The sequence below is a fragment of the Schistocerca piceifrons genome, unplaced genomic scaffold (assembly GCF_021461385.2).
Source record: "Schistocerca piceifrons isolate TAMUIC-IGC-003096 unplaced genomic scaffold, iqSchPice1.1 HiC_scaffold_658, whole genome shotgun sequence".
In the NCBI taxonomy this organism is placed as follows: domain Eukaryota; kingdom Metazoa; phylum Arthropoda; class Insecta; order Orthoptera; family Acrididae; genus Schistocerca; species Schistocerca piceifrons.
The window spans coordinates 1-22,173 of NW_025728902.1; the positions used below are offsets into that span (position 1 = coordinate 1).

Consider the following 22,173-nt stretch of genomic DNA (forward strand, 5'->3'; position numbering starts at 1 on the left):
GTCTTCGGGGTGCTCGAGAGGGTGTCTGCCGTAGCACCCCTAACGAGATAGCGGCGTTTCGCGCAGTCGTTATTGCGAGTCATATCAGCAAAGCAATCACTTTCTCAGCAGCAAGCAGTGCGAGCCCAGCGGCAGCTCTACATGAAGGTACCGACAGCCCAGGAAGGCCGCCCCCATCCCGCCAGCGTACACGAGACTTCCAGGGCACCCTGGACGACATCGAGGGATTGGAATAATTGGCAATCACCGTGTCACAGCGCTCGTTGGTCTAGGGGTATGATTCCTGCTTAGGGTGCAGGAGGTCCCGGGTTCAAATCCCGGACGAGCCCTAGCGTTTTGTGCAAACTGATCGCACGTCAGTGGCTGAGTCAGCGCAAAAAGCTCGCCGTCAATATCAAATGAACTTCTTATTCGATGTGAGCAATTGACACTCTGGTCCGACGCGTTAAAAAAAAAAATAAAAAAAAACAAAGTGGCTAGGGTACCTGGCTCTCACCCAGGAGGCGCGGGTTCGATTCCCGGTACCGGAAATGCGCATTTTGTTGCTCCTCTTATGCGACTTGGCCCGACTTAGCTCGACTGACGCTACGCTGACGCTTGCAGAAAACTACGTTAAGTACGATTCGTGGTAACAAGTGACGGCGAGAGCGATGCGACACCTGTCCACCTCTTATCGAGGCACCTAACTGTGGTCAACAAAGCTGGAGGACTGCAAGACATTGCCACGGGGGTTGAATGCAGCTAACCACACTGCTTAGTGTCCTAACAGTGGAGACAGGTTCAAAAAAAAAAAAAAAAAAAAAATGGGTATAATTCCTGCTTAGGGTGCAGGAGGTCCCGGGTTCAAATCCCGGACGAGCCAACGCGTTTTGTGCAAACTGATCGCACGTCAGTGGCTGAGTCAGCGCAAAAAGCTCGCCGTCAATATCAAACGAATTTCTTATTCGACGTGAGCAATTGACACTCTGGTCCGACGCGTGAAGGCGATTACGAAGGTTTCGGGTACAGGTGGTAGCAGATGCATGTTAGTAAGTCTTGCTTAAAGTGATGAAAAAGTGTTTCCGCCCGGGATCGAACCGGGGACCTTCTGCGTGTTAGGCAGACGTGATTACCGCTACACCACGGAAACTGCTTGTGTGCACCGTACTGCACAGACAACTTGTAGTGATGTTGCCATCGTAACTAAAAAATTCAATAAATGTGGTACTTGCAAAACGAAGGGACGTGCGGCAGATCCACACACGAAGTGGCTCATTGGAGGACAATACGACATAGGCAGGAAAATACTGTTCCCGCCCGGGATCGAACCGGGGACCTTCTGCGTGTGAAGCAGACGTGATAACCGCTACACTACGGAAACGACGGACACGACGAGTCCATCCTTTTTCACTCAAACTTGCCTCAGCCTTTCTATCGTCGGCGAATGCACACACGACAGATCTTTTGTCAGCCTGGAACCCATCACAGCCGAGGGCTCAAGAAGTCTTCGGGGTGCTCGAGAGGGTGTCTGCCGTAGCACCCCTAACGAGATAGCGGCGTTTCGCGCAGTCGTTATTGCGAGTCATATCAGCAAAGCAATCACTTTCTCAGCAGCAAGCAGTGCGAGCCCAGCGGCAGCTCTACATGAAGGTACCGACAGCCCAGGAAGGCCGCCCCCATCCCGCCAGCGTACACGAGACTTCCAGGGCACCCTGGACGACATCGAGGGATTGGAATAATTGGCAATCACCGTGTCACAGCGCTCGTTGGTCTAGGGGTATGATTCCTGCTTAGGGTGCAGGAGGTCCCGGGTTCAAATCCCGGACGAGCCCTAGCGTTTTGTGCAAACTGATCGCACGTCAGTGGCTGAGTCAGCGCAAAAAGCTCGCCGTCAATATCAAATGAACTTCTTATTCGATGTGAGCAATTGACACTCTGTCCGACGCGTTAAAAAAAAAAATAAAAAAAAAAAGTGGCTAGGGTACCTGGCTCTCACCCAGGAGGCGCGGGTTCGATTCCCGGTACCGGAAATGCGCATTTTGTTGCTCCTCTTATGCGACTTGGCCCGACTTAGCTCGACTGACGCTACGCTGACGCTTGCAGAAAACTACGTTAAGTACGATTCGTGGTAACAAGTGACGGCGAGAGCGATGCGACACCTGTCCACCTCTTATCGAGGCACCTAACTGTGGTCAACAAAGCTGGAGGACTGCAAGACATTGCCACGGGGGTTGAATGCAGCTAACCACACTGCTTAGTGTCCTAACAGTGGAGACAGGTTCAAAAAAAAAAAAAAAAAAATGGGTATAATTCCTGCTTAGGGTGCAGGAGGTCCCGGGTTCAAATCCCGGACGAGCCAACGCGTTTTGTGCAAACTGATCGCACGTCAGTGGCTGAGTCAGCGCAAAAAGCTCGCCGTCAATATCAAACGAATTTCTTATTCGACGTGAGCAATTGACACTCTGGTCCGACGCGTGAAGGCGATTACGAAGGTTTCGGGTACAGGTGGTAGCAGATGCATGTTAGTAAGTCTTGCTTAAAGTGATGAAAAAGTGTTTCCGCCCGGGATCGAACCGGGGACCTTCTGCGTGTTAGGCAGACGTGATAACCGCTACACCACGGAAACTGCTTGTGTGCACCGTACTGCACAGACAACTTGTAGTGATGTTGCCATCGTAACTAAAAAATTCAATAAATGTGGTACTTGCAAAACGAAGGGACGTGCGGCAGATCCACACACGAAGTGGCTCATTGGAGGACAATACGACATAGGCAGGAAAATACTGTTCCCGCCCGGGATCGAACCGGGGACCTTCTGCGTGTGAAGCAGACGTGATAACCGCTACACTACGGAAACGACGGACACGACGAGTCCATCCTTTTTCACTCAAACTTGCCTCAGCCTTTCTATCGTCGGCGAATGCACACACGACAGATCTTTTGTCAGCCTGGAACCCATCACAGCCGAGGGCTCAAGAAGTCTTCGGGGTGCTCGAGAGGGTGTCTGCCGTAGCACCCCTAACGAGATAGCGGCGTTTCGCGCAGTCGTTATTGCGAGTCATATCAGCAAAGCAATCACTTTCTCAGCAGCAAGCAGTGCGAGCCCAGCGGCAGCTCTACATGAAGGTACCGACAGCCCAGGAAGGCCGCCCCCATCCCGCCAGCGTACACGAGACTTCCAGGGCACCCTGGACGACATCGAGGGATTGGAATAATTGGCAATCACCGTGTCACAGCGCTCGTTGGTCTAGGGGTATGATTCCTGCTTAGGGTGCAGGAGGTCCCGGGTTCAAATCCCGGACGAGCCCTAGCGTTTTGTGCAAACTGATCGCACGTCAGTGGCTGAGTCAGCGCAAAAAGCTCGCCGTCAATATCAAATGAACTTCTTATTCGATGTGAGCAATTGACACTCTGGTCCGACGCGTTAAAAAAAAAAATAAAAAAAAAAAGTGGCTAGGGTACCTGGCTCTCACCCAGGAGGCGCGGGTTCGATTCCCGGTACCGGAAATGCGCATTTTGTTGCTCCTCTTATGCGACTTGGCCCGACTTAGCTCGACTGACGCTACGCTGACGCTTGCAGAAAACTACGTTAAGTACGATTCGTGGTAACAAGTGACGGCGAGAGCGATGCGACACCTGTCCACCTCTTATCGAGGCACCTAACTGTGGTCAACAAAGCTGGAGGACTGCAAGACATTGCCACGGGGGTTGAATGCAGCTAACCACACTGCTTAGTGTCCTAACAGTGGAGACAGGTTCAAAAAAAAAAAAAAAAAAATGGGTATAATTCCTGCTTAGGGTGCAGGAGGTCCCGGGTTCAAATCCCGGACGAGCCAACGCGTTTTGTGCAAACTGATCGCACGTCAGTGGCTGAGTCAGCGCAAAAAGCTCGCCGTCAATATCAAACGAATTTCTTATTCGACGTGAGCAATTGACACTCTGGTCCGACGCGTGAAGGCGATTACGAAGGTTTCGGGTACAGGTGGTAGCAGATGCATGTTAGTAAGTCTTGCTTAAAGTGATGAAAAAGTGTTTCCGCCCGGGATCGAACCGGGGACCTTCTGCGTGTTAGGCAGACGTGATAACCGCTACACCACGGAAACTGCTTGTGTGCACCGTACTGCACAGACAACTTGTAGTGATGTTGCCATCGTAACTAAAAAATTCAATAAATGTGGTACTTGCAAAACGAAGGGACGTGCGGCAGATCCACACACGAAGTGGCTCATTGGAGGACAATACGACATAGGCAGGAAAATACTGTTCCCGCCCGGGATCGAACCGGGGACCTTCTGCGTGTGAAGCAGACGTGATAACCGCTACACTACGGAAACGACGGACACGACGAGTCCATCCTTTTTCACTCAAACTTGCCTCAGCCTTTCTATCGTCGGCGAATGCACACACGACAGATCTTTTGTCAGCCTGGAACCCATCACAGCCGAGGGCTCAAGAAGTCTTCGGGGTGCTCGAGAGGGTGTCTGCCGTAGCACCCCTAACGAGATAGCGGCGTTTCGCGCAGTCGTTATTGCGAGTCATATCAGCAAAGCAATCACTTTCTCAGCAGCAAGCAGTGCGAGCCCAGCGGCAGCTCTACATGAAGGTACCGACAGCCCAGGAAGGCCGCCCCCATCCCGCCAGCGTACACGATACTTCCAGGGCACCCTGGACGACATCGAGGGATTGGAATAATTGGCAATCACCGTGTCACAGCGCTCGTTGGTCTAGGGGTATGATTCCTGCTTAGGGTGCAGGAGGTCCCGGGTTCAAATCCCGGACGAGCCCTAGCGTTTTGTGCAAACTGATCGCACGTCAGTGGCTGAGTCAGCGCAAAAAGCTCGCCGTCAATATCAAATGAACTTCTTATTCGATGTGAGCAATTGACACTCTGGTCCGACGCGTTAAAAAAAAAAATAAAAAAAAAAAGTGGCTAGGGTACCTGGCTCTCACCCAGGAGGCGCGGGTTCGATTCCCGGTACCGGAAATGCGCATTTTGTTGCTCCTCTTATGCGACTTGGCCCGACTTAGCTCGACTGACGCTACGCTGACGCTTGCAGAAAACTACGTTAAGTACGATTCGTGGTAACAAGTGACGGCGAGAGCGATGCGACACCTGTCCACCTCTTATCGAGGCACCTAACTGTGGTCAACAAAGCTGGAGGACTGCAAGACATTGCCACGGGGGTTGAATGCAGCTAACCACACTGCTTAGTGTCCTAACAGTGGAGACAGGTTCAAAAAAAAAAAAAAAAAAAATGGGTATAATTCCTGCTTAGGGTGCAGGAGGTCCCGGGTTCAAATCCCGGACGAGCCAACGCGTTTTGTGCAAACTGATCGCACGTCAGTGGCTGAGTCAGCGCAAAAAGCTCGCCGTCAATATCAAACGAATTTCTTATTCGACGTGAGCAATTGACACTCTGGTCCGACGCGTGAAGGCGATTACGAAGGTTTCGGGTACAGGTGGTAGCAGATGCATGTTAGTAAGTCTTGCTTAAAGTGATGAAAAAGTGTTTCCGCCCGGGATCGAACCGGGGACCTTCTGCGTGTTAGGCAGACGTGATAACCGCTACACCACGGAAACTGCTTGTGTGCACCGTACTGCACAGACAACTTGTAGTGATGTTGCCATCGTAACTAAAAAATTCAATAAATGTGGTACTTGCAAAACGAAGGGACGTGCGGCAGATCCACACACGAAGTGGCTCATTGGAGGACAATACGACATAGGCAGGAAAATACTGTTCCCGCCCGGGATCGAACCGGGGACCTTCTGCGTGTGAAGCAGACGTGATAACCGCTACACTACGGAAACGACGGACACGACGAGTCCATCCTTTTTCACTCAAACTTGCCTCAGCCTTTCTATCGTCGGCGAATGCACACACGACAGATCTTTTGTCAGCCTGGAACCCATCACAGCCGAGGGCTCAAGAAGTCTTCGGGGTGCTCGAGAGGGTGTCTGCCGTAGCACCCCTAACGAGATAGCGGCGTTTCGCGCAGTCGTTATTGCGAGTCATATCAGCAAAGCAATCACTTTCTCAGCAGCAAGCAGTGCGAGCCCAGCGGCAGCTCTACATGAAGGTACCGACAGCCCAGGAAGGCCGCCCCCATCCCGCCAGCGTACACGAGACTTCCAGGGCACCCTGGACGACATCGAGGGATTGGAATAATTGGCAATCACCGTGTCACAGCGCTCGTTGGTCTAGGGGTATGATTCCTGCTTAGGGTGCAGGAGGTCCCGGGTTCAAATCCCGGACGAGCCCTAGCGTTTTGTGCAAACTGATCGCACGTCAGTGGCTGAGTCAGCGCAAAAAGCTCGCCGTCAATATCAAATGAACTTCTTATTCGATGTGAGCAATTGACACTCTGGTCCGACGCGTTAAAAAAAAAAATAAAAAAAAACAAAGTGGCTAGGGTACCTGGCTCTCACCCAGGAGGCGCGGGTTCGATTCCCGGTACCGGAAATGCGCATTTTGTTGCTCCTCTTATGCGACTTGGCCCGACTTAGCTCGACTGACGCTGACGCTACGCTGACGCTTGCAGAAAACTACGTTAAGTACGATTCGTGGTAACAAGTGACGGCGAGAGCGATGCGACACCTGTCCACCTCTTATCGAGGCACCTAACTGTGGTCAACAAAGCTGGAGGACTGCAAGACATTGCCACGGGGGTTGAATGCAGCTAACCACACTGCTTAGTGTCCTAACAGTGGAGACAGGTTCAAAAAAAAAAAAAAAAAATGGGTATAATTCCTGCTTAGGGTGCAGGAGGTCCCGGGTTCAAATCCCGGACGAGCCAACGCGTTTTGTGCAAACTGATCGCACGTCAGTGGCTGAGTCAGCGCAAAAAGCTCGCCGTCAATATCAAACGAATTTCTTATTCGACGTGAGCAATTGACACTCTGGTCCGACGCGTGAAGGCGATTACGAAGGTTTCGGGTACAGGTGGTAGCAGATGCATGTTAGTAAGTCTTGCTTAAAGTCGATGAAAAAGTGTTTCCGCCCGGGATCGAACCGGGGACCTTCTGCGTGTTAGGCAGACGTGATAACCGCTACACCACGGAAACTGCTTGTGTGCACCGTACTGCACAGACAACTTGTAGTGATGTTGCCATCGTAACTAAAAAATTCAATAAATGTGGTACTTGCAAAACGAAGGGACGTGCGGCAGATCCACACACGAAGTGGCTCATTGGAGGACAATACGACATAGGCAGGAAAATACTGTTCCCGCCCGGGATCGAACCGGGGACCTTCTGCGTGTGAAGCAGACGTGATAACCGCTACACTACGGAAACGACGGACACGACGAGTCCATCCTTTTTCACTCAAACTTGCCTCAGCCTTTCTATCGTCGGCGAATGCACACACGACAGATCTTTTGTCAGCCTGGAACCCATCACAGCCGAGGGCTCAAGAAGTCTTCGGGGTGCTCGAGAGGGTGTCTGCCGTAGCACCCCTAACGAGATAGCGGCGTTCGCGCAGTCGTTATTGCGAGTCATATCAGCAAAGCAATCACTTTCTCAGCAGCAAGCAGTGCGAGCCAGCGGCAGCTCTACATGAAGGTACCGACAGCCCAGGAAGGCCGCCCCCATCCCGCCAGCGTACACGAGACTTCCAGGGCACCCTGGACGACATCGAGGGATTGGAATAATTGGCAATCACCGTGTCACAGCGCTCGTTGGTCTAGGGGTATGATTCCTGCTTAGGGTGCAGGAGGTCCCGGGTTCAAATCCCGGACGAGCCCTAGCGTTTTGTGCAAACTGATCGCACGTCAGTGGCTGAGTCAGCGCAAAAAGCTCGCCGTCAATATCAAATGAACTTCTTATTCGATGTGAGCAATTGACACTCTGGTCCGACGCGTTAAAAAAAAAAATAAAAAAAAAAAGTGGCTAGGGTACCTGGCTCTCACCCAGGAGGCGCGGGTTCGATTCCCGGTACCGGAAATGCGCATTTTGTTGCTCCTCTTATGCGACTTGGCCCGACTTAGCTCGACTGACGCTACGCTGACGCTTGCAGAAAACTACGTTAAGTACGATTCGTGGTAACAAGTGACGGCGAGAGCGATGCGACACCTGTCCACCTCTTATCGAGGCACCTAACTGTGGTCAACAAAGCTGGAGGACTGCAAGACATTGCCACGGGGGTTGAATGCAGCTAACCACACTGCTTAGTGTCCTAACAGTGGAGACAGGTTCAAAAAAAAAAAAAAAAAAATGGGTATAATTCCTGCTTAGGGTGCAGGAGGTCCCGGGTTCAAATCCCGGACGAGCCAACGCGTTTTGTGCAAACTGATCGCACGTCAGTGGCTGAGTCAGCGCAAAAAGCTCGCCGTCAATATCAAACGAATTTCTTATTCGACGTGAGCAATTGACACTCTGGTCCGACGCGTGAAGGCGATTACGAAGGTTTCGGGTACAGGTGGTAGCAGATGCATGTTAGTAAGTCTTGCTTAAAGTGATGAAAAAGTGTTTCCGCCCGGGATCGAACCGGGGACCTTCTGCGTGTTAGGCAGACGTGATAACCGCTACACCACGGAAACTGCTTGTGTGCACCGTACTGCACAGACAACTTGTAGTGATGTTGCCATCGTAACTAAAAAATTCAATAAATGTGGTACTTGCAAAACGAAGGGACGTGCGGCAGATCCACACACGAAGTGGCTCATTGGAGGACAATACGACATAGGCAGGAAAATACTGTTCCCGCCCGGGATCGAACCGGGGACCTTCTGCGTGTGAAGCAGACGTGATAACCGCTACACTACGGAAACGACGGACACGACGAGTCCATCCTTTTTCACTCAAACTTGCCTCAGCCTTTCTATCGTCGGCGAATGCACACACGACAGATCTTTTGTCAGCCTGGAACCCATCACAGCCGAGGGCTCAAGAAGTCTTCGGGGTGCTCGAGAGGGTGTCTGCCGTAGCACCCCTAACGAGATAGCGGCGTTTCGCGCAGTCGTTATTGCGAGTCATATCAGCAAAGCAATCACTTTCTCAGCAGCAAGCAGTGCGAGCCCAGCGGCAGCTCTACATGAAGGTACCGACAGCCCAGGAAGGCCGCCCCCATCCCGCCAGCGTACACGAGACTTCCAGGGCACCCTGGACGACATCGAGGGATTGGAATAATTGGCAATCACCGTGTCACAGCGCTCGTTGGTCTAGGGGTATGATTCCTGCTTAGGGTGCAGGAGGTCCCGGGTTCAAATCCCGGACGAGCCCTAGCGTTTTGTGCAAACTGATCGCACGTCAGTGGCTGAGTCAGCGCAAAAAGCTCGCCGTCAATATCAAATGAACTTCTTATTCGATGTGAGCAATTGACACTCTGGTCCGACGCGTTAAAAAAAAAAATAAAAAAAAAAGTGGCTAGGGTACCTGGCTCTCACCCAGGAGGCGCGGGTTCGATTCCCGGTACCGGAAATGCGCATTTTGTTGCTCCTCTTATGCGACTTGGCCCGACTTAGCTCGACTGACGCTACGCTGACGCTTGCAGAAAACTACGTTAAGTACGATTCGTGGTAACAAGTGACGGCGAGAGCGATGCGACACCTGTCCACCTCTTATCGAGGCACCTAACTGTGGTCAACAAAGCTGGAGGACTGCAAGACATTGCCACGGGGGTTGAATGCAGCTAACCACACTGCTTAGTGTCCTAACAGTGGAGACAGGTTCAAAAAAAAAAAAAAAAAAATGGGTATAATTCCTGCTTAGGGTGCAGGAGGTCCCGGGTTCAAATCCCGGACGAGCCAACGCGTTTTGTGCAAACTGATCGCACGTCAGTGGCTGAGTCAGCGCAAAAAGCTCGCCGTCAATATCAAACGAATTTCTTATTCGACGTGAGCAATTGACACTCTGGTCCGACGCGTGAAGGCGATTACGAAGGTTTCGGGTACAGGTGGTAGCAGATGCATGTTAGTAAGTCTTGCTTAAAGTGATGAAAAAGTGTTTCCGCCCGGGATCGAACCGGGGACCTTCTGCGTGTTAGGCAGACGTGATAACCGCTACACCACGGAAACTGCTTGTGTGCACCGTACTGCACAGACAACTTGTAGTGATGTTGCCATCGTAACTAAAAAATTCAATAAATGTGGTACTTGCAAAACGAAGGGACGTGCGGCAGATCCACACACGAAGAAGTGGCTCATTGGAGGACCGACATAGGCAGGAAAATACTGTTCCCGCCCGGGATCGAACCGGGGACCTTCTGCGTGTGAAGCAGACGTGATAACCGCTACACTACGGAAACGACGGACACGACGAGTCCATCCTTTTTCACTCAAACTTGCCTCAGCCTTTCTATCGTCGGCGAATGCACACACGACAGATCTTTTGTCAGCCTGGAACCCATCACAGCCGAGGGCTCAAGAAGTCTTCGGGGTGCTCGAGAGGGTGTCTGCCGTAGCACCCCTAACGAGATAGCGGCGTTTCGCGCAGTCGTTATTGCGAGTCATATCAGCAAAGCAATCACTTTCTCAGCAGCAAGCAGTGCGAGCCCAGCGGCAGCTCTACATGAAGGTACCGACAGCCCAGGAAGGCCGCCCCCATCCCGCCAGCGTACACGAGACTTCCAGGGCACCCTGGACGACATCGAGGGATTGGAATAATTGGCAATCACCGTGTCACAGCGCTCGTTGGTCTAGGGGTATGATTCCTGCTTAGGGTGCAGGAGGTCCCGGGTTCAAATCCCGGACGAGCCCTAGCGTTTTGTGCAAACTGATCGCACGTCAGTGGCTGAGTCAGCGCAAAAAGCTCGCCGTCAATATCAAATGAACTTCTTATTCGATGTGAGCAATTGACACTCTGGTCCGACGCGTTAAAAAAAAAAATAAAAAAAAAAAAGTGGCTAGGGTACCTGGCTCTCACCCAGGAGGCGCGGGTTCGATTCCCGGTACCGGAAATGCGCATTTTGTTGCTCCTCTTATGCGACTTGGCCCGACTTAGCTCGACTGACGCTACGCTGACGCTTGCAGAAAACTACGTTAAGTACGATTCGTGGTAACAAGTGACGGCGAGAGCGATGCGACACCTGTCCACCTCTTATCGAGGCACCTAACTGTGGTCAACAAAGCTGGAGGACTGCAAGACATTGCCACGGGGGTTGAATGCAGCTAACCACACTGCTTAGTGTCCTAACAGTGGAGACAGGTTCAAAAAAAAAAAAAAAAAAAATGGGTATAATTCCTGCTTAGGGTGCAGGAGGTCCCGGGTTCAAATCCCGGACGAGCCAACGCGTTTTGTGCAAACTGATCGCACGTCAGTGGCTGAGTCAGCGCAAAAAGCTCGCCGTCAATATCAAACGAATTTCTTATTCGACGTGAGCAATTGACACTCTGGTCCGACGCGTGAAGGCGATTACGAAGGTTTCGGGTACAGGTGGTAGCAGATGCATGTTAGTAAGTCTTGCTTAAAGTGATGAAAAAGTGTTTCCGCCCGGGATCGAACCGGGGACCTTCTGCGTGTTAGGCAGACGTGATAACCGCTACACCACGGAAACTGCTTGTGTGCACCGTACTGCACAGACAACTTGTAGTGATGTTGCCATCGTAACTAAAAAATTCAATAAATGTGGTACTTGCAAAACGAAGGGACGTGCGGCAGATCCACACACGAAGTGGCTCATTGGAGGACAATACGACATAGGCAGGAAAATACTGTTCCCGCCCGGGATCGAACCGGGGACCTTCTGCGTGTGAAGCAGACGTGATAACCGCTACACTACGGAAACGACGGACACGACGAGTCCATCCTTTTTCACTCAAACTTGCCTCAGCCTTTCTATCGTCGGCGAATGCACACACGACAGATCTTTTGTCAGCCTGGAACCCATCACAGCCGAGGGCTCAAGAAGTCTTCGGGGTGCTCGAGAGGGTGTCTGCCGTAGCACCCCTAACGAGATAGCGGCGTTTCGCGCAGTCGTTATTGCGAGTCATATCAGCAAAGCAATCACTTTCTCAGCAGCAAGCAGTGCGAGCCCAGCGGCAGCTCTACATGAAGGTACCGACAGCCCAGGAAGGCCGCCCCCATCCCGCCAGCGTACACGAGACTTCCAGGGCACCCTGGACGACATCGAGGGATTGGAATAATTGGCAATCACCGTGTCACAGCGCTCGTTGGTCTAGGGGTATGATTCCTGCTTAGGGTGCAGGAGGTCCCGGGTTCAAATCCCGGACGAGCCCTAGCGTTTTGTGCAAACTGATCGCACGTCAGTGGCTGAGTCAGCGCAAAAAGCTCGCCGTCAATATCAAATGAACTTCTTATTCGATGTGAGCAATTGACACTCTGGTCCGACGCGTTAAAAAAAAAAATAAAAAAAAAAAGTGGCTAGGGTACCTGGCTCTCACCCAGGAGGCGCGGGTTCGATTCCCGGTACCGGAAATGCGCATTTTGTTGCTCCTCTTATGCGACTTGGCCCGACTTAGCTCGACTGACGCTACGCTGACGCTTGCAGAAAACTACGTTAAGTACGATTCGTGGTAACAAGTGACGGCGAGAGCGATGCGACACCTGTCCACCTCTTATCGAGGCACCTAACTGTGGTCAACAAAGCTGGAGGACTGCAAGACATTGCCACGGGGGTTGAATGCAGCTAACCACACTGCTTAGTGTCCTAACAGTGGAGACAGGTTCAAAAAAAAAAAAAAAAAAAATGGGTATAATTCCTGCTTAGGGTGCAGGAGGTCCCGGGTTCAAATCCCGGACGAGCCAACGCGTTTTGTGCAAACTGATCGCACGTCAGTGGCTGAGTCAGCGCAAAAAGCTCGCCGTCAATATCAAACGAATTTCTTATTCGACGTGAGCAATTGACACTCTGGTCCGACGCGTGAAGGCGATTACGAAGGTTTCGGGTACAGGTGGTAGCAGATGCATGTTAGTAAGTCTTGCTTAAAGTGATGAAAAAGTGTTTCCGCCCGGGATCGAACCGGGGACCTTCTGCGTGTTAGGCAGACGTGATAACCGCTACACCACGGAAACTGCTTGTGTGCACCGTACTGCACAGACAACTTGTAGTGATGTTGCCATCGTAACTAAAAAATTCAATAAATGTGGTACTTGCAAAACGAAGGGACGTGCGGCAGATCCACACACGAAGTGGCTCATTGGAGGACAATACGACATAGGCAGGAAAATACTGTTCCCGCCCGGGATCGAACCGGGGACCTTCTGCGTGTGAAGCAGACGTGATAACCGCTACACTACGGAAACGACGGACACGACGAGTCCATCCTTTTTCACTCAAACTTGCCTCAGCCTTTCTATCGTCGGCGAATGCACACACGACAGATCTTTTGTCAGCCTGGAACCCATCACAGCCGAGGGCTCAAGAAGTCTTCGGGGTGCTCGAGAGGGTGTCTGCCGTAGCACCCCTAACGAGATAGCGGCGTTTCGCGCAGTCGTTATTGCGAGTCATATCAGCAAAGCAATCACTTTCTCAGCAGCAAGCAGTGCGAGCCCAGCGGCAGCTCTACATGAAGGTACCGACAGCCCAGGAAGGCCGCCCCCATCCCGCCAGCGTACACGAGACTTCCAGGGCACCCTGGACGACATCGAGGGATTGGAATAATTGGCAATCACCGTGTCACAGCGCTCGTTGGTCTAGGGGTATGATTCCTGCTTAGGGTGCAGGAGGTCCCGGGTTCAAATCCCGGACGAGCCCTAGCGTTTTGTGCAAACTGATCGCACGTCAGTGGCTGAGTCAGCGCAAAAAGCTCGCCGTCAATATCAAATGAACTTCTTATTCGATGTGAGCAATTGACACTCTGGTCCGACGCGTTAAAAAAAAAAATAAAAAAAAAAAAGTGGCTAGGGTACCTGGCTCTCACCCAGGAGGCGCGGGTTCGATTCCCGGTACCGGAAATGCGCATTTTGTTGCTCCTCTTATGCGACTTGGCCCGACTTAGCTCGACTGACGCTACGCTGACGCTTGCAGAAAACTACGTTAAGTACGATTCGTGGTAACAAGTGACGGCGAGAGCGATGCGACACCTGTCCACCTCTTATCGAGGCACCTAACTGTGGTCAACAAAGCTGGAGGACTGCAAGACATTGCCACGGGGGTTGAATGCAGCTAACCACACTGCTTAGTGTCCTAACAGTGGAGACAGGTTCAAAAAAAAAAAAAAAAAAATGGGTATAATTCCTGCTTAGGGTGCAGGAGGTCCCGGGTTCAAATCCCGGACGAGCCAACGCGTTTTGTGCAAACTGATCGCACGTCAGTGGCTGAGTCAGCGCAAAAAGCTCGCCGTCAATATCAAACGAATTTCTTATTCGACGTGAGCAATTGACACTCTGGTCCGACGCGTGAAGGCGATTACGAAGGTTTCGGGTACAGGTGGTAGCAGATGCATGTTAGTAAGTCTTGCTTAAAGTGATGAAAAAGTGTTTCCGCCCGGGATCGAACCGGGGACCTTCTGCGTGTTAGGCAGACGTGATAACCGCTACACCACGGAAACTGCTTGTGTGCACCGTACTGCACAGACAACTTGTAGTGATGTTGCCATCGTAACTAAAAAATTCAATAAATGTGGTACTTGCAAAACGAAGGGACGTGCGGCAGATCCACACACGAAGTGGCTCATTGGAGGACAATACGACATAGGCAGGAAAATACTGTTCCCGCCCGGGATCGAACCGGGGACCTTCTGCGTGTGAAGCAGACGTGATAACCGCTACACTACGGAAACGACGGACACGACGAGTCCATCCTTTTTCACTCAAACTTGCCTCAGCCTTTCTATCGTCGGCGAATGCACACACGACAGATCTTTTGTCAGCCTGGAACCCATCACAGCCGAGGGCTCAAGAAGTCTTCGGGGTGCTCGAGAGGGTGTCTGCCGTAGCACCCCTAACGAGATAGCGGCGTTTCGCGCAGTCGTTATTGCGAGTCATATCAGCAAAGCAATCACTTTCTCAGCAGCAAGCAGTGCGAGCCCAGCGGCAGCTCTACATGAAGGTACCGACAGCCCAGGAAGGCCGCCCCCATCCCGCCAGCGTACACGAGACTTCCAGGGCACCCTGGACGACATCGAGGGATTGGAATAATTGGCAATCACCGTGTCACAGCGCTCGTTGGTCTAGGGGTATGATTCCTGCTTAGGGTGCAGGAGGTCCCGGGTTCAAATCCCGGACGAGCCCTAGCGTTTTGTGCAAACTGATCGCACGTCAGTGGCTGAGTCAGCGCAAAAAGCTCGCCGTCAATATCAAATGAACTTCTTATTCGATGTGAGCAATTGACACTCTGGTCCGACGCGTTAAAAAAAAAAATAAAAAAAAAAAGTGGCTAGGGTACCTGGCTCTCACCCAGGAGGCGCGGGTTCGATTCCCGGTACCGGAAATGCGCATTTTGTTGCTCCTCTTATGCGACTTGGCCCGACTTAGCTCGACTGACGCTACGCTGACGCTTGCAGAAAACTACGTTAAGTACGATTCGTGGTAACAAGTGACGGCGAGAGCGATGCGACACCTGTCCACCTCTTATCGAGGCACCTAACTGTGGTCAACAAAGCTGGAGGACTGCAAGACATTGCCACGGGGGTTGAATGCAGCTAACCACACTGCTTAGTGTCCTAACAGTGGAGACAGGTTCAAAAAAAAAAAAAAAAAAAATGGGTATAATTCCTGCTTAGGGTGCAGGAGGTCCCGGGTTCAAATCCCGGACGAGCCAACGCGTTTTGTGCAAACTGATCGCACGTCAGTGGCTGAGTCAGCGCAAAAAGCTCGCCGTCAATATCAAACGAATTTCTTATTCGACGTGAGCAATTGACACTCTGGTCCGACGCGTGAAGGCGATTACGAAGGTTTCGGGTACAGGTGGTAGCAGATGCATGTTAGTAAGTCTTGCTTAAAGTGATGAAAAAGTGTTTCCGCCCGGGATCGAACCGGGGACCTTCTGCGTGTTAGGCAGACGTGATAACCGCTACACCACGGAAACTGCTTGTGTGCACCGTACTGCACAGACAACTTGTAGTGATGTTGCCATCGTAACTAAAAAATTCAATAAATGTGGTACTTGCAAAACGAAGGGACGTGCGGCAGATCCACACACGAAGTGGCTCATTGGAGGACAATACGACATAGGCAGGAAAATACTGTTCCCGCCCGGGATCGAACCGGGGACCTTCTGCGTGTGAAGCAGACGTGATAACCGCTACACTACGGAAACGACGGACACGACGAGTCCATCCTTTTTCACTCAAACTTGCCTCAGCCTTTCTATCGTCGGCGAATGCACACACGACAGATCTTTTGTCAGCCTGGAACCCATCACAGCCGAGGGCTCAAGAAGTCTTCGGGGTGCTCGAGAGGGTGTCTGCCGTAGCACCCCTAACGAGATAGCGGCGTTTCGCGCAGTCGTTATTGCGAGTCATATCAGCAAAGCAATCACTTTCTCAGCAGCAAGCAGTGCGAGCCCAGCGGCAGCTCTACATGAAGGTACCGACAGCCCAGGAAGGCCGCCCCCATCCCGCCAGCGTACACGAGACTTCCAGGGCACCCTGGACGACATCGAGGGATTGGAATAATTGGCAATCACCGTGTCACAGCGCTCGTTGGTCTAGGGGTATGATTCCTGCTTAGGGTGCAGGAGGTCCCGGGTTCAAATCCCGGACGAGCCCTAGCGTTTTGTGCAAACTGATCGCACGTCAGTGGCTGAGTCAGCGCAAAAAGCTCGCCGTCAATATCAAATGAACTTCTTATTCGATGTGAGCAATTGACACTCTGGTCCGACGCGTTAAAAAAAAAAATAAAAAAAAAAAAGTGGCTAGGGTACCTGGCTCTCACCCAGGAGGCGCGGGTTCGATTCCCGGTACCGGAAATGCGCATTTTGTTGCTCCTCTTATGCGACTTGGCCCGACTTAGCTCGACTGACGCTACGCTGACGCTTGCAGAAAACTACGTTAAGTACGATTCGTGGTAACAAGTGACGGCGAGAGCGATGCGACACCTGTCCACCTCTTATCGAGGCACCTAACTGTGGTCAACAAAGCTGGAGGACTGCAAGACATTGCCACGGGGGTTGAATGCAGCTAACCACACTGCTTAGTGTCCTAACAGTGGAGACAGGTTCAAAAAAAAAAAAAAAAAAATGGGTATAATTCCTGCTTAGGGTGCAGGAGGTCCCGGGTTCAAATCCCGGACGAGCCAACGCGTTTTGTGCAAACTGATCGCACGTCAGTGGCTGAGTCAGCGCAAAAAGCTCGCCGTCAATATCAAACGAATTTCTTATTCGACGTGAGCAATTGACACTCTGGTCCGACGCGTGAAGGCGATTACGAAGGTTTCGGGTACAGGTGGTAGCAGATGCATGTTAGTAAGTCTTGCTTAAAGTGATGAAAAAGTGTTTCCGCCCGGGATCGAACCGGGGACCTTCTGCGTGTTAGGCAGACGTGATAACCGCTACACCACGGAAACTGCTTGTGTGCACCGTACTGCACAGACAACTTGTAGTGATGTTGCCATCGTAACTAAAAAATTCAATAAATGTGGTACTTGCAAAACGAAGGGACGTGCGGCAGATCCACACACGAAGTGGCTCATTGGAGGACAATACGACATAGGCAGGAAAATACTGTTCCCGCCCGGGATCGAACCGGGGACCTTCTGCGTGTGAAGCAGACGTGATAACCGCTACACTACGGAAACGACGGACACGACGAGTCCATCCTTTTTCACTCAAACTTGCCTCAGCCTTTCTATCGTCGGCGAATGCACACACGACAGATCTTTTGTCAGCCTGGAACCCATCACAGCCGAGGGCTCAAGAAGTCTTCGGGGTGCTCGAGAGGGTGTCTGCCGTAGCACCCCTAACGAGATAGCGGCGTTTCGCGCAGTCGTTATTGCGAGTCATATCAGCAAAGCAATCACTTTCTCAGCAGCAAGCAGTGCGAGCCCAGCGGCAGCTCTACATGAAGGTACCGACAGCCCAGGAAGGCCGCCCCCATCCCGCCAGCGTACACGAGACTTCCAGGGCACCCTGGACGACATCGAGGGATTGGAATAATTGGCAATCACCGTGTCACAGCGCTCGTTGGTCTAGGGGTATGATTCCTGCTTAGGGTGCAGGAGGTCCCGGGTTCAAATCCCGGACGAGCCCTAGCGTTTTGTGCAAACTGATCGCACGTCAGTGGCTGAGTCAGCGCAAAAAGCTCGCCGTCAATATCAAATGAACTTCTTATTCGATGTGAGCAATTGACACTCTGGTCCGACGCGTTAAAAAAAAAAATAAAAAAAAAAAGTGGCTAGGGTACCTGGCTCTCACCCAGGAGGCGCGGGTTCGATTCCCGGTACCGGAAATGCGCATTTTGTTGCTCCTCTTATGCGACTTGGCCCGACTTAGCTCGACTGACGCTACGCTGACGCTTGCAGAAAACTACGTTAAGTACGATTCGTGGTAACAAGTGACGGCGAGAGCGATGCGACACCTGTCCACCTCTTATCGAGGCACCTAACTGTGGTCAACAAAGCTGGAGGACTGCAAGACATTGCCACGGGGGTTGAATGCAGCTAACCACACTGCTTAGTGTCCTAACAGTGGAGACAGGTTCAAAAAAAAAAAAAAAAAAAATGGGTATAATTCCTGCTTAGGGTGCAGGAGGTCCCGGGTTCAAAATCCCGGACGAGCCAACGCGTTTTGTGCAAACTGATCGCACGTCAGTGGCTGAGTCAGCGCAAAAAGCTCGCCGTCAATATCAAACGAATTTCTTATTCGACGTGAGCAATTGACACTCTGGTCCGACGCGTGAAGGCGATTACGAAGGTTTCGGGTACAGGTGGTAGCAGATGCATGTTAGTAAGTCTTGCTTAAAGTGATGAAAAAGTGTTTCCGCCCGGGATCGAACCGGGGACCTTCTGCGTGTTAGGCAGACGTGATAACCGCTACACCACGGAAACTGCTTGTGTGCACCGTACTGCACAGACAACTTGTAGTGATGTTGCCATCGTAACTAAAAAATTCAATAAATGTGGTACTTGCAAAACGAAGGGACGTGCGGCAGATCCACACACGAAGTGGCTCATTGGAGGACAATACGACATAGGCAGGAAAATACTGTTCCCGCCCGGGATCGAACCGGGGACCTTCTGCGTGTGAAGCAGACGTGATAACCGCTACACTACGGAAACGACGGACACGACGAGTCCATCCTTTTTCACTCAAACTTGCCTCAGCCTTTCTATCGTCGGCGAATGCACACACGACAGATCTTTTGTCAGCCTGGAACCCATCACAGCCGAGGGCTCAAGAAGTCTTCGGGGTGCTCGAGAGGGTGTCTGCCGTAGCACCCCTAACGAGATAGCGGCGTTTCGCGCAGTCGTTATTGCGAGTCATATCAGCAAAGCAATCACTTTCTCAGCAGCAAGCAGTGCGAGCCCAGCGGCAGCTCTACATGAAGGTACCGACAGCCCAGGAAGGCCGCCCCCATCCCGCCAGCGTACACGAGACTTCCAGGGCACCCTGGACGACATCGAGGGATTGGAATAATTGGCAATCACCGTGTCACAGCGCTCGTTGGTCTAGGGGTATGATTCCTGCTTAGGGTGCAGGAGGTCCCGGGTTCAAATCCCGGACGAGCCCTAGCGTTTTGTGCAAACTGATCGCACGTCAGTGGCTGAGTCAGCGCAAAAAGCTCGCCGTCAATATCAAATGAACTTCTTATTCGATGTGAGCAATTGACACTCTGGTCCGACGCGTTAAAAAAAAAAATAAAAAAAAAAAGTGGCTAGGGTACCTGGCTCTCACCCAGGAGGCGCGGGTTCGATTCCCGGTACCGGAAATGCGCATTTTGTTGCTCCTCTTATGCGACTTGGCCCGACTTAGCTCGACTGACGCTACGCTGACGCTTGCAGAAAACTACGTTAAGTACGATTCGTGGTAACAAGTGACGGCGAGAGCGATGCGACACCTGTCCACCTCTTATCGAGGCACCTAACTGTGGTCAACAAAGCTGGAGGACTGCAAGACATTGCCACGGGGGTTGAATGCAGCTAACCACACTGCTTAGTGTCCTAACAGTGGAGACAGGTTCAAAAAAAAAAAAAAAAAAATGGGTATAATTCCTGCTTAGGGTGCAGGAGGTCCCGGGTTCAAATCCCGGACGAGCCAACGCGTTTTGTGCAAACTGATCGCACGTCAGTGGCTGAGTCAGCGCAAAAAGCTCGCCGTCAATATCAAACGAATTTCTTATTCGACGTGAGCAATTGACACTCTGGTCCGACGCGTGAAGGCGATTACGAAGGTTTCGGGTACAGGTGGTAGCAGATGCATGTTAGTAAGTCTTGCTTAAAGTGATGAAAAAGTGTTTCCGCCCGGGATCGAACCGGGGACCTTCTGCGTGTTAGGCAGACGTGATAACCGCTACACCACGGAAACTGCTTGTGTGCACCGTACTGCACAGACAACTTGTAGTGATGTTGCCATCGTAACTAAAAAATTCAATAAATGTGGTACTTGCAAAACGAAGGGACGTGCGGCAGATCCACACACGAAGTGGCTCATTGGAGGACAATACGACATAGGCAGGAAAATACTGTTCCCGCCCGGGATCGAACCGGGGACCTTCTGCGTGTGAAGCAGACGTGATAACCGCTACACTACGGAAACGACGGACACGACGAGTCCATCCTTTTTCACTCAAACTTGCCTCAGCCTTTCTATCGTCGGCGAATGCACACACGACAGATCTTTTGTCAGCCTGGAACCCATCACAGCCGAGGGCTCAAGAAGTCTTCGGGGTGCTCGAGAGGGTGTCTGCCGTAGCACCCCTAACGAGATAGCGGCGTTTCGCGCAGTCGTTATTGCGAGTCATATCAGCAAAGCAATCACTTTCTCAGCAGCAAGCAGTGCGAGCCCAGCGGCAGCTCTACATGAAGGTACCGACAGCCCAGGAAGGCCGCCCCCATCCCGCCAGCGTACACGAGACTTCCAGGGCACCCTGGACGACATCGAGGGATTGGAATAATTGGCAATCACCGTGTCACAGCGCTCGTTGGTCTAGGGGTATGATTCCTGCTTAGGGTGCAGGAGGTCCCGGGTTCAAATCCCGGACGAGCCCTAGCGTTTTGTGCAAACTGATCGCACGTCAGTGGCTGAGTCAGCGCAAAAAGCTCGCCGTCAATATCAAATGAACTTCTTATTCGATGTGAGCAATTGACACTCTGGTCCGACGCGTTAAAAAAAAAAATAAAAAAAAAAAGTGGCTAGGGTACCTGGCTCTCACCCAGGAGGCGCGGGTTCGATTCCCGGTACCGGAAATGCGCATTTTGTTGCTCCTCTTATGCGACTTGGCCCGACTTAGCTCGACTGACGCTACGCTGACGCTTGCAGAAAACTACGTTAAGTACGATTCGTGGTAACAAGTGACGGCGAGAGCGATGCGACACCTGTCCACCTCTTATCGAGGCACCTAACTGTGGTCAACAAAGCTGGAGGACTGCAAGACATTGCCACGGGGGTTGAATGCAGCTAACCACACTGCTTAGTGTCCTAACAGTGGAGACAGGTTCAAAAAAAAAAAAAAAAAAATGGGTATAATTCCTGCTTAGGGTGCAGGAGGTCCCGGGTTCAAATCCCGGACGAGCCAACGCGTTTTGTGCAAACTGATCGCACGTCAGTGGCTGAGTCAGCGCAAAAAGCTCGCCGTCAATATCAAACGAATTTCTTATTCGACGTGAGCAATTGACACTCTGGTCCGACGCGTGAAGGCGATTACGAAGGTTTCGGGTACAGGTGGTAGCAGATGCATGTTAGTAAGTCTTGCTTAAAGTGATGAAAAAGTGTTTCCGCCCGGGATCGAACCGGGGACCTTCTGCGTGTTAGGCAGACGTGATAACCGCTACACCACGGAAACTGCTTGTGTGCACCGTACTGCACAGACAACTTGTAGTGATGTTGCCATCGTAACTAAAAAATTCAATAAATGTGGTACTTGCAAAACGAAGGGACGTGCGGCAGATCCACACACGAAGTGGCTCATTGGAGGACAATACGACATAGGCAGGAAAATACTGTTCCCGCCCGGGATCGAACCGGGGACCTTCTGCGTGTGAAGCAGACGTGATAACCGCTACACTACGGAAACGACGGACACGACGAGTCCATCCTTTTTCACTCAAACTTGCCTCAGCCTTTCTATCGTCGGCGAATGCACACACGACAGATCTTTTGTCAGCCTGGAACCCATCACAGCCGAGGGCTCAAGAAG

The 22,173-nt window shown here is 51.7% G+C and overlaps 45 non-coding genes across 45 annotated transcripts; 15 read left to right on the top strand and 30 right to left on the bottom strand.

Annotated features, from left to right (window-relative positions):
• The first annotated feature begins 257 nt into the window (after nucleotides 1-257).
• Trnap-agg lies at nucleotides 258-331 on the top strand. The gene has a single exon. It is a non-coding gene; the product is annotated as a tRNA-Pro (tRNA).
• A 725-nt stretch (nucleotides 332-1,056) lies between these two features.
• Nucleotides 1,057-1,129, bottom strand: Trnav-aac. Its single transcript has one exon. It is a non-coding gene; the product is annotated as a tRNA-Val (tRNA).
• A 158-nt stretch (nucleotides 1,130-1,287) lies between these two features.
• Nucleotides 1,288-1,360, bottom strand: Trnav-cac. Its single transcript has one exon. It is a non-coding gene; the product is annotated as a tRNA-Val (tRNA).
• A 379-nt stretch (nucleotides 1,361-1,739) lies between these two features.
• Nucleotides 1,740-1,813, top strand: Trnap-agg. Its single transcript has one exon. It is a non-coding gene; the product is annotated as a tRNA-Pro (tRNA).
• Nucleotides 1,814-2,532: 719 nt separating this feature from the next.
• Trnav-aac lies at nucleotides 2,533-2,605 on the bottom strand. Its single transcript has one exon. It is a non-coding gene; the product is annotated as a tRNA-Val (tRNA).
• A 158-nt stretch (nucleotides 2,606-2,763) lies between these two features.
• Nucleotides 2,764-2,836, bottom strand: Trnav-cac. Its single transcript has one exon. It is a non-coding gene; the product is annotated as a tRNA-Val (tRNA).
• A 379-nt stretch (nucleotides 2,837-3,215) lies between these two features.
• Trnap-agg lies at nucleotides 3,216-3,289 on the top strand. Its single transcript has one exon. It is a non-coding gene; the product is annotated as a tRNA-Pro (tRNA).
• Nucleotides 3,290-4,009: 720 nt separating this feature from the next.
• On the bottom strand, nucleotides 4,010-4,082 carry Trnav-aac. The gene has a single exon. It is a non-coding gene; the product is annotated as a tRNA-Val (tRNA).
• A 158-nt stretch (nucleotides 4,083-4,240) lies between these two features.
• On the bottom strand, nucleotides 4,241-4,313 carry Trnav-cac. The gene has a single exon. It is a non-coding gene; the product is annotated as a tRNA-Val (tRNA).
• A 379-nt stretch (nucleotides 4,314-4,692) lies between these two features.
• Nucleotides 4,693-4,766, top strand: Trnap-agg. Its single transcript has one exon. It is a non-coding gene; the product is annotated as a tRNA-Pro (tRNA).
• A 721-nt stretch (nucleotides 4,767-5,487) lies between these two features.
• On the bottom strand, nucleotides 5,488-5,560 carry Trnav-aac. Its single transcript has one exon. It is a non-coding gene; the product is annotated as a tRNA-Val (tRNA).
• Nucleotides 5,561-5,718: 158 nt separating this feature from the next.
• Nucleotides 5,719-5,791, bottom strand: Trnav-cac. Its single transcript has one exon. It is a non-coding gene; the product is annotated as a tRNA-Val (tRNA).
• Nucleotides 5,792-6,170: 379 nt separating this feature from the next.
• On the top strand, nucleotides 6,171-6,244 carry Trnap-agg. The gene has a single exon. It is a non-coding gene; the product is annotated as a tRNA-Pro (tRNA).
• Nucleotides 6,245-6,972: 728 nt separating this feature from the next.
• Nucleotides 6,973-7,045, bottom strand: Trnav-aac. The gene has a single exon. It is a non-coding gene; the product is annotated as a tRNA-Val (tRNA).
• Nucleotides 7,046-7,203: 158 nt separating this feature from the next.
• On the bottom strand, nucleotides 7,204-7,276 carry Trnav-cac. The gene has a single exon. It is a non-coding gene; the product is annotated as a tRNA-Val (tRNA).
• A 377-nt stretch (nucleotides 7,277-7,653) lies between these two features.
• Trnap-agg lies at nucleotides 7,654-7,727 on the top strand. Its single transcript has one exon. It is a non-coding gene; the product is annotated as a tRNA-Pro (tRNA).
• Nucleotides 7,728-8,447: 720 nt separating this feature from the next.
• Nucleotides 8,448-8,520, bottom strand: Trnav-aac. The gene has a single exon. It is a non-coding gene; the product is annotated as a tRNA-Val (tRNA).
• Nucleotides 8,521-8,678: 158 nt separating this feature from the next.
• On the bottom strand, nucleotides 8,679-8,751 carry Trnav-cac. The gene has a single exon. It is a non-coding gene; the product is annotated as a tRNA-Val (tRNA).
• A 379-nt stretch (nucleotides 8,752-9,130) lies between these two features.
• Trnap-agg lies at nucleotides 9,131-9,204 on the top strand. The gene has a single exon. It is a non-coding gene; the product is annotated as a tRNA-Pro (tRNA).
• A 719-nt stretch (nucleotides 9,205-9,923) lies between these two features.
• On the bottom strand, nucleotides 9,924-9,996 carry Trnav-aac. The gene has a single exon. It is a non-coding gene; the product is annotated as a tRNA-Val (tRNA).
• Nucleotides 9,997-10,153: 157 nt separating this feature from the next.
• Nucleotides 10,154-10,226, bottom strand: Trnav-cac. Its single transcript has one exon. It is a non-coding gene; the product is annotated as a tRNA-Val (tRNA).
• Nucleotides 10,227-10,605: 379 nt separating this feature from the next.
• Nucleotides 10,606-10,679, top strand: Trnap-agg. The gene has a single exon. It is a non-coding gene; the product is annotated as a tRNA-Pro (tRNA).
• Nucleotides 10,680-11,401: 722 nt separating this feature from the next.
• Trnav-aac lies at nucleotides 11,402-11,474 on the bottom strand. Its single transcript has one exon. It is a non-coding gene; the product is annotated as a tRNA-Val (tRNA).
• A 158-nt stretch (nucleotides 11,475-11,632) lies between these two features.
• Trnav-cac lies at nucleotides 11,633-11,705 on the bottom strand. The gene has a single exon. It is a non-coding gene; the product is annotated as a tRNA-Val (tRNA).
• Nucleotides 11,706-12,084: 379 nt separating this feature from the next.
• Trnap-agg lies at nucleotides 12,085-12,158 on the top strand. The gene has a single exon. It is a non-coding gene; the product is annotated as a tRNA-Pro (tRNA).
• A 721-nt stretch (nucleotides 12,159-12,879) lies between these two features.
• Nucleotides 12,880-12,952, bottom strand: Trnav-aac. The gene has a single exon. It is a non-coding gene; the product is annotated as a tRNA-Val (tRNA).
• A 158-nt stretch (nucleotides 12,953-13,110) lies between these two features.
• On the bottom strand, nucleotides 13,111-13,183 carry Trnav-cac. Its single transcript has one exon. It is a non-coding gene; the product is annotated as a tRNA-Val (tRNA).
• A 379-nt stretch (nucleotides 13,184-13,562) lies between these two features.
• Trnap-agg lies at nucleotides 13,563-13,636 on the top strand. Its single transcript has one exon. It is a non-coding gene; the product is annotated as a tRNA-Pro (tRNA).
• Nucleotides 13,637-14,357: 721 nt separating this feature from the next.
• Nucleotides 14,358-14,430, bottom strand: Trnav-aac. Its single transcript has one exon. It is a non-coding gene; the product is annotated as a tRNA-Val (tRNA).
• Nucleotides 14,431-14,588: 158 nt separating this feature from the next.
• On the bottom strand, nucleotides 14,589-14,661 carry Trnav-cac. Its single transcript has one exon. It is a non-coding gene; the product is annotated as a tRNA-Val (tRNA).
• A 379-nt stretch (nucleotides 14,662-15,040) lies between these two features.
• On the top strand, nucleotides 15,041-15,114 carry Trnap-agg. Its single transcript has one exon. It is a non-coding gene; the product is annotated as a tRNA-Pro (tRNA).
• Nucleotides 15,115-15,835: 721 nt separating this feature from the next.
• Nucleotides 15,836-15,908, bottom strand: Trnav-aac. The gene has a single exon. It is a non-coding gene; the product is annotated as a tRNA-Val (tRNA).
• Nucleotides 15,909-16,066: 158 nt separating this feature from the next.
• Nucleotides 16,067-16,139, bottom strand: Trnav-cac. The gene has a single exon. It is a non-coding gene; the product is annotated as a tRNA-Val (tRNA).
• Nucleotides 16,140-16,518: 379 nt separating this feature from the next.
• On the top strand, nucleotides 16,519-16,592 carry Trnap-agg. The gene has a single exon. It is a non-coding gene; the product is annotated as a tRNA-Pro (tRNA).
• Nucleotides 16,593-17,313: 721 nt separating this feature from the next.
• Trnav-aac lies at nucleotides 17,314-17,386 on the bottom strand. The gene has a single exon. It is a non-coding gene; the product is annotated as a tRNA-Val (tRNA).
• A 158-nt stretch (nucleotides 17,387-17,544) lies between these two features.
• Nucleotides 17,545-17,617, bottom strand: Trnav-cac. The gene has a single exon. It is a non-coding gene; the product is annotated as a tRNA-Val (tRNA).
• Nucleotides 17,618-17,996: 379 nt separating this feature from the next.
• Trnap-agg lies at nucleotides 17,997-18,070 on the top strand. The gene has a single exon. It is a non-coding gene; the product is annotated as a tRNA-Pro (tRNA).
• A 722-nt stretch (nucleotides 18,071-18,792) lies between these two features.
• Nucleotides 18,793-18,865, bottom strand: Trnav-aac. The gene has a single exon. It is a non-coding gene; the product is annotated as a tRNA-Val (tRNA).
• A 158-nt stretch (nucleotides 18,866-19,023) lies between these two features.
• On the bottom strand, nucleotides 19,024-19,096 carry Trnav-cac. Its single transcript has one exon. It is a non-coding gene; the product is annotated as a tRNA-Val (tRNA).
• A 379-nt stretch (nucleotides 19,097-19,475) lies between these two features.
• On the top strand, nucleotides 19,476-19,549 carry Trnap-agg. Its single transcript has one exon. It is a non-coding gene; the product is annotated as a tRNA-Pro (tRNA).
• A 720-nt stretch (nucleotides 19,550-20,269) lies between these two features.
• On the bottom strand, nucleotides 20,270-20,342 carry Trnav-aac. The gene has a single exon. It is a non-coding gene; the product is annotated as a tRNA-Val (tRNA).
• Nucleotides 20,343-20,500: 158 nt separating this feature from the next.
• On the bottom strand, nucleotides 20,501-20,573 carry Trnav-cac. The gene has a single exon. It is a non-coding gene; the product is annotated as a tRNA-Val (tRNA).
• A 379-nt stretch (nucleotides 20,574-20,952) lies between these two features.
• Nucleotides 20,953-21,026, top strand: Trnap-agg. The gene has a single exon. It is a non-coding gene; the product is annotated as a tRNA-Pro (tRNA).
• A 720-nt stretch (nucleotides 21,027-21,746) lies between these two features.
• Trnav-aac lies at nucleotides 21,747-21,819 on the bottom strand. Its single transcript has one exon. It is a non-coding gene; the product is annotated as a tRNA-Val (tRNA).
• A 158-nt stretch (nucleotides 21,820-21,977) lies between these two features.
• Nucleotides 21,978-22,050, bottom strand: Trnav-cac. The gene has a single exon. It is a non-coding gene; the product is annotated as a tRNA-Val (tRNA).
• Between the last annotated feature and the right edge of the window lie 123 nt (nucleotides 22,051-22,173).